Genomic DNA, 7,404 nt, shown 5'->3' on the forward strand with positions numbered 1-7,404 from the left:
ATGAAGCCAACCAAGTCAAGCAATATGAAGACACACTGGCACATTTGGAGACATTTGTAGCAAACTTAGCAGACGAGCATGTTGAGCTGTAAAATGTGTATCATGGTTCCAGAACCTTTATACCTGGGAGACCTAATTACCCAGAGCTATAAATCTACCTGGTGTATTTATTGTGTTTAAGAAAACGGTTCTGATAAAATGTCTGAATCAGTTTTATTGCTTTTTAAAGAACAATAAAAACAGAGGTGAGCTATAATTAAAAGACCTCGATAAACTGGTGAATAATTCTTATCCTGAAGTGGATTTTAAATGAGATGCTGTGTGTAAAGCCCTGCTACGGGGGCTGAGTGTCTGACAAAAATGCAGTTATTGATGAAATAAAAATATAAGCAATACTCCTTTTTCAGTGATTTTATTCAAACCCTATTGAGAGTTACACATGTATTTAATGAGCACATTTTCACCCTCATGGGGCAGAGGATGAATGAATGAATGAATGAATGAATGAATGAATGAATGAATGAATGAATGAATGAGATCTGCAACGATCTTCTGATCTACATTAAAACCTTCGATTACACTTCACGCTTTAAAAGTCATGACTTATTGCAGTTGTGGACTCAGAAAGTTAAAATATAAGAAGAAAGAAACACCACAAAAATCACGTCAAGCATCAGTTTTATTAATTTTTTAAGATGCGGTAGGCATGGCAACAAAAATAATTGCCTCTCCCAGAAAAACACAATTTGATAATCCAGGCTTGAAACAGAACATTGATTAAGGGTAAATGAATAAGTCAACACAAAAACAGTTTAACAGACACAAACAATCTTCCCAGACCAAAAACATTCAAGTTCTCCAAATGTATTTATCTTAAAATATTCCTATTATCCAAGTAATTATCCGGTAACATACCTTATAGACTGCTACTACGCAAAGCAACAGCAACAGGAGAATTATCATTACTCCAACAGGATCATGAATGTTTTGCTGGGATTTTAAATTCTTCAACACATACTCCAGTTTAGTTTCTGTTTCCTTTGTCTCCCCTGTATATACGTTTTTCTTCAGTTCCACGTAATTCCTAAATATCTCAAGCATCTGGTCCATTCTGCCCAGCAGTGGATTTGATGAAGTTTTCACTTGCTGCTTTTGAGCTAAATATTCTAGGACCATCATATGAAACTGTTGTGCATAAACTGTAGCTTCAGCTTTTTTTTCTACCTGTAGGATTAAAAATCAAACATTTAGATAGTTTTAGTTTTAAAATACTTTATTAATCTCACAAATAGCTAACATCTCAGTGATATAAAGGCAGACTGACCCACCTTCTGTCTGTACGCTTCATCCACAGCTTCCTGAAGATACTGCTGAAATAGTTTCTGTAATTACCCAGAGGAGGAATATGGAAATGAAAGCTGGTTAGATATTTAATTAGACTGTGCATTTTAGGAAATGCTGTTATCATTATTTTAACATTTGACAAAATAAAAATCACTTACAAGCTGCTTCTTGTTTGCCACAAAGTTTGCTTCGTCCAAAAGTGTTAAGATAAATTCAGTTCCAGTTTCACTTTCCATCTAATAATAAAAAAAAACTTTATCAATAGACAGCTGAGCTCTGTTTGCTTTTCATGTAATATAGAGAATTTCTCAGAGAGCATGTAAGCAAAAAGTCTTACAAGGAGTCGGACTCCTTCTGTTGTTTTCTTTATGCCATTCACCATCTTGTGCTAGAATTTACAAGAAACACAGCAATTATTCATTATTCATTATTCATCAACTATCTAGGTGTTATACATAAACCATAACATGTAAGAACATGTAAAAGTCAGTTTACCAGTTGCTCACTTTGAAAGTCCTGTGACAGTCCAACGTGAATCAGAATCAGCAGGGAAACGATTCGGAAAAGGTTTTTGTTGAAGCTCAGAGCCTCCAGTCTCTGTCCTGCTTCAGCCATTATTTCTGGGATTTAAATACTTTAATATATCAAGAAAACCCACAAACTGTGATGGATTCAATAATGATAAAAAAAAATTCAGGTTTTTAAAACTTAATTAAAATTGATGACTTTCCAGGTTTAAAGATTATACCTGTGAGTGAATCAAAGATGGACTGAATGAATAACAGGAGAACACAACAGGTGTTTTTAAAATTGAAACCAAAAGACAAGTCATGTGAGTTGTAATATGAGAAAGGGAGGAACTGGGAGCAAGAATAACACATCAGATACCTGCATCCAGCTCGGCCACATATGAGTAACTGGCTATAAAAGACAAACAAAAAACAAAACTAGTTACTTTGCTCTTATAAGACACGCTGTCAGTTTGTTTAGTCTACAGGTCATTCAAGTTATTCTGCCAAACTAAACACAGCAGGACACTTGCATCTGAAACTATAAAAACCACGAAAGCCTTAATAACTAGACACTTGAAGATTTATTTAGTTTGACAACCAATAAGACACAAATACAAAACATTCATTTTGTGCAACCACCATAAATTAAAGAATTTCTTACCCACACAAAAAGCAGAGGAGCAATTATTGTAGAGCTCTGACACAAACATTTCACATCCTGCAGCGTTCACGCTTTACCTGCACCAGCAGGTGCCACTATCTTCTGTCAGCATTTGTCTGATCTGCATATTCTGAGTCGGTGCTTCAGTTTGTTTCAAAGCCAAGAATTTAGTTTCTGTAAAATGTCAAATGTACTCCAGCTACAAAAACATCTTAACGTAATTTGGATAAGTTTCTGTTTTCTAGTTGTCTCAGTTTACTTTTTTATTCTTTTTGTGTGTTTTTCATCCCTTTAAAGTGAAACTTCAAAAACCAGAACTGTGCTGACTGTATCCAATCACATGCTAAGGGTGTGTGTGTGTGTGTGTGTGACAATCCAAGTATATTTAGAGCATTTAGTGTCCTTCCTTTCATTTCTGTCACCAGTAGAGCAGCTCCCTCTCTCTTTCTCTCTCTCTCCAACACAAGGTATGATTAAACTCCCATTTAACAAACTGGTGTAAAAAAATTTGTCACGTACTATCATAAAATAAATGCCTTACCTCTGATCTGACTATCAAATATATATTTTAAAACATTTTTGTTTCAGAAGAAACCTCAGAGCCGTGATGACAGCGCTGTCCTCGTTCAGAAGCAGAGGAGTGGTTGGGCTCAGGAAATATAAAAACTTTGTCGTCATGATTACTCTGCTCATCCTGCTCTGTCCTGCAAGTTCATGGATAAGCAAGAGGGCACTGGTATGTGTTTTCTTATTTTTAAATTAGAGGAAAATCAAACATTTATGATATGCACTTGTTGTTTTTTGCCCCAGTTACTTTACTTTTCTTGTTAATGTTTGTATTTTTCCTCTCTGGATTGTCAGCTAAAGATTAAGGAAAATATTCAGACGCTACGAGAAGATGCAGAAATGAGAAAAGTAAAACAAATGAAAATACACAACACAAATCTTTATAAAGTCTTGGCATGCACAATTAATTATTTATTTGATTTTTTTTATTTTTTATTTCAGCTTAGCAACAAGGTGGACTCGGCCCTACTTACTTTATTCCTTGAAGAAACTATGGATATTCTAAACATTGAGAGTGAAATTCTTAATCAGTTTTCAAGTGATGGATATCCCACTGAAGAATTAGCGGACATGAGAAGTTTCTTGGCAAAAAGACAAGGTTTTATGAAAGAAAAGTTTCAGAATGAAGCCAAACAAGTCAAGAAATATGAAGACACACTCACACACATAGAGACGGTTGTAACAAGCCATGCAGAGAAGCGTGTTGACCTGTAAAATGTGTAGCATGGTTCCAGAACCTGTATATCTAGGAATCCTACTTACCCAGAAATATTCATCTTCTTTTTTTTTTTTATTAATATATATAAAAAACTTCTGCTAAAATCAAAAAAATCTGCTGACCTTCATTTATCTCTGCATCTATAGCCTGTTAGTAACTTGTAAGCAGAAGTGCATTTTAAATGAGATGTTGTGTCTAAACGTCCAGTACAGTTGCTGAGAGTTTTTTGTGAGCAATTAAATCAAGTGACTGATTAAATAAAAGTAAAAGGAATTATTCTTCTGCAGTGATTTCTTGAACTGTGAGACCAAACAAACAAAACTCATTTTTCATAAAACCACATTAAAAATGTTAAACATGTTTTCTTTTGTTTATTTTGTTTTTTTTAAATACTGAGTTTCACTCGGCTGAACATGAGTTTATCAAATCAAAAAGAACTGTTTTGTAGCAAATGTAAAGTTCAGACTTTTTATGTAGAATTACTTTAAGTGACAATGAGTTGAGTAATGGTTTGAGGGTTCAGTGAAAAATCAGGGAATCTTACGTCACCTGTTCTTTTAAAAAACAAAAGAAAGTTTAATTCTACAGTCTCCATACTTAGAAAGTCTGATATTTCTAATTGAATACTTGTTTGTGAATAACCAATGAGAAATTGTTACTGCACTTTTTGAATACGTTTTACTAAATAAAGCCACACAATAACATACTCTACAGTTTTATATTACATTTTTAGTTCAGAGTTCAGTTGTATTTTTTGTATGTTTTTACTCTGTTGTTGTTTATGAAGTGATGTGAAACCTGTGTTTCTGTTACAGTCGAATTCCATTTATTTATTTACCCAGTTATAATATGCCTTAGTAATAAAATAGAAAACTATATATATATATATATATATATATATATATATACTAAATCAAAACTATAATAAAGAGCAAAAATACTCTGTTGTGTTGTGATCTGTGTTTTCTGTGTAGTTATTTTTGAAGTTTTTCTGTGTTTTAGTTCTGTTTCCCCTGTGAGTCTCTGTCTGTCTATCCTGTTTGTTCCCAGCTGTGTCCAGTTCCCTGATGACCTTCCCTGTGTATTTAACCCCACCTGTTGTCTCTGTCCTTCGTCTGGTCCTCGTCATTTGTTCATTGTCTGTCTGTTTTCAGTGCTGCCTGTCATTCTGAGTTTGTTCCTGATTCTTTATCAGAAACATTTTATCGTTACTACCTGGGTTTACCGGCGTCTCCCTCACCTCCAACCGTCGAACATCATGACAAACACAAAACAACCATTCTTACTTATTGATCAGTTAGTCAAAATTGAAATTCTGATGGATAAAAGGTAAAGCATGTGAAGGTAACATAAACCAGTATGGAAACCATTGCAGTTAATAAACTTAACAGTTGACGGAGAATATTCAGTAGTGAGGCTGGGAGGCAATAAGAAATTTAATAGAGTAAAATTATGAATAAAGTAAAAATAAGAATCAGACTCCACAAAAGAGCACATAATCATCATCTTTATTTTTGTGAACATAGCACCACATCTTGTAAAATAAATAGTGACCTCTGCCAGAAAACATGAAAATGTAGTTTAGTGATCCTTCAGTGATTAAAGTTTTATGAACATAAAAATGGTTTAACAAACACAAACACAACCATCTCTTGTTGTCCCCAACAACTTACTCAAAGTTCAATAAGAGTTCAACTTTTCAGCAGGTACAACATGTCAGTTCATTGTGAATCAATTTATAAGTATAAGTATTACAATGCCGTAAAGTGCTAACGCGCAAACAAACAAGTTTGGTAAAATTTCAAAAAAATAGTAAATTGTCTTCCAGAATTGGATTTTATACAAAGTATATGTCAGTTTAATTTCAGTCTCCTCTGTTTTTCCATTGAAAGTGTCTTCCTTTAACTCTAAATACATCCTGTACACTTCAAGACGTTCCTCTTTGACTTTATTTAACTTTCTCACCAATTGATGATTAGCTTGTGACTTTCCCTGCTGTTCAGGATCATCCAGGATCTTACGAAGTTGTTGCATCTCCAATGAAACATCAGATGATTTTTCTACCTGCAGGTAGAAAAAATTTATAGAAAAAAATAAATAAAATATTTTGTTAACCTCTCACAAATAGCTGACATTCGAGTAATATGAAGGGTAGACTGACCCACCTTCTGTCTGTGTGCTTCATCTACAACTGCTTGAAGATATTGATAAAATGTTTCCTGTAATTAACCAGAGGAAGAGTATAGATGTGAAAACTGTAAGTCTGTCTGTTCAGAAAACACTGTAGTTAACCTTCGACAAATTAAAGCCATATTATTACTCACAAGATGCTTCCTGGTTGCCAGAGGGTACGCTTCGTCCAAAAGTGTTAAGATAAATTCAGTGCCACTTCGGGCTTCTGTCTAATGACAATAAAAAATACTTTATTAGCAGACATTTGATTTCTGTTTACTGTTAATTTAATGTAAAAAAAAAATGTGTCACACAAATGTGAGCAAAAAAGAAACTTACCAGCTGTGTAACCAGTGCTTTTGTTTCCTTCCAGCCTTTCACAATCTTGTTCCGAAGCTTCCAAGGAAAACAGACAAAAGATGTTGCCAATACAATGATAAAGTTATAAACCAAATACAGATTTGAACATGTTTAAATCTTTCTAGAAAAAGCCAGTTTACCCGATAATCTCCAAAAACCAGCGACTGTCCGATGTGCACTAGAAGCAGCAGGGTAACAATTTGGAAAAGGCTTTTGTTGAGTCTTCTACGTCCCGCTTCTGCCATGATTTCTGCCGTTGAATCAGTCAGGTGAAAAAAACGCAAATCACGATAGATTTAATTACAAATTGTAATAAAATGATTTCTTTTAAAAACTTAATTAAAATGTATAGCTTTCCAGTCTTAAAGAGCTTACCTGTGGGTGAATAAAAGATGAACTTAATGGAGATACAACACAGCTGGTTTTAAAACTAAAAGTAAAGGTCAAGTCACATGGGTTGTAACATGAGAAAATAAAAAATAAAAAAACCTAAGAGGAACAGGAATTTTTACTGACAGCCACAGCCGGCTTGGTCACATTATTCATGTTGACAGAAAATGATCCAGTTTATATAGCATGTAGGATCAGAAGTGAAAGAAAAACTAAAACTGGTTAAAATGGCCACCAGCCAGGTGTAAACAGGAAGGACACTTAATTGCTTCTTAACAAGTTTTTGTTGGACAACCGTCATTAGGAAGAAATATCGTAAGTAATAAGGAAGGTAAACAACAATTTCACAGTCAAATGGTAAAGTGCAAAAATGACAGGCACACAACTGAGAAGGACTAATAAACAAATACAACATTTAGTTTTGTTTTGTTATGGTGAACACAAACACTTCCAGTAATTCTTTCTCATTGAAGGATTATCCTTCAGATGCGCACAACAAAACAAAAAATGTATGTAAAAGTTTATTTTTCATACTCTAAACCATAGTAGACTTTGGAATCAAGGTTTGAAGCCCCAGATTTATTTTTGTATAGTCCTGTCTTTAAGTAATGAAGACAAAAGTTCAGTCTGGAAGACTCTCTAGTCGCACCTGCTTCATCAATCAGCGCCTCCCTCTCTGC

At 34.2% G+C, this 7,404-nt stretch overlaps 2 long non-coding RNA genes across 2 annotated transcripts; both read right to left on the bottom strand.

The window, feature by feature from the left end:
* Positions 1–1,332: 1,332 nt before the first annotated feature.
* Positions 1,333–1,716, bottom strand: LOC103480780 (uncharacterized). Its single transcript, XR_536177.1, has 3 exons — positions 1,682–1,716; positions 1,503–1,580; positions 1,333–1,382 (listed from the first exon to the last, which is right to left on the bottom strand). It is a non-coding gene; the product is annotated as an uncharacterized LOC103480780 (long non-coding RNA).
* Positions 1,717–6,125: 4,409 nt separating this feature from the next.
* Positions 6,126–6,765, bottom strand: LOC103480781 (uncharacterized). Its single transcript, XR_536178.1, has 4 exons — positions 6,710–6,765; positions 6,475–6,584; positions 6,314–6,370; positions 6,126–6,204 (listed from the first exon to the last, which is right to left on the bottom strand). It is a non-coding gene; the product is annotated as an uncharacterized LOC103480781 (long non-coding RNA).
* Positions 6,766–7,404: the final 639 nt, after the last annotated feature.

The sequence above is a fragment of the Poecilia reticulata genome, linkage group LG18, assembly GCF_000633615.1.
Source record: "Poecilia reticulata strain Guanapo linkage group LG18, Guppy_female_1.0+MT, whole genome shotgun sequence".
NCBI lineage: Eukaryota > Metazoa > Chordata > Actinopteri > Cyprinodontiformes > Poeciliidae > Poecilia > Poecilia reticulata.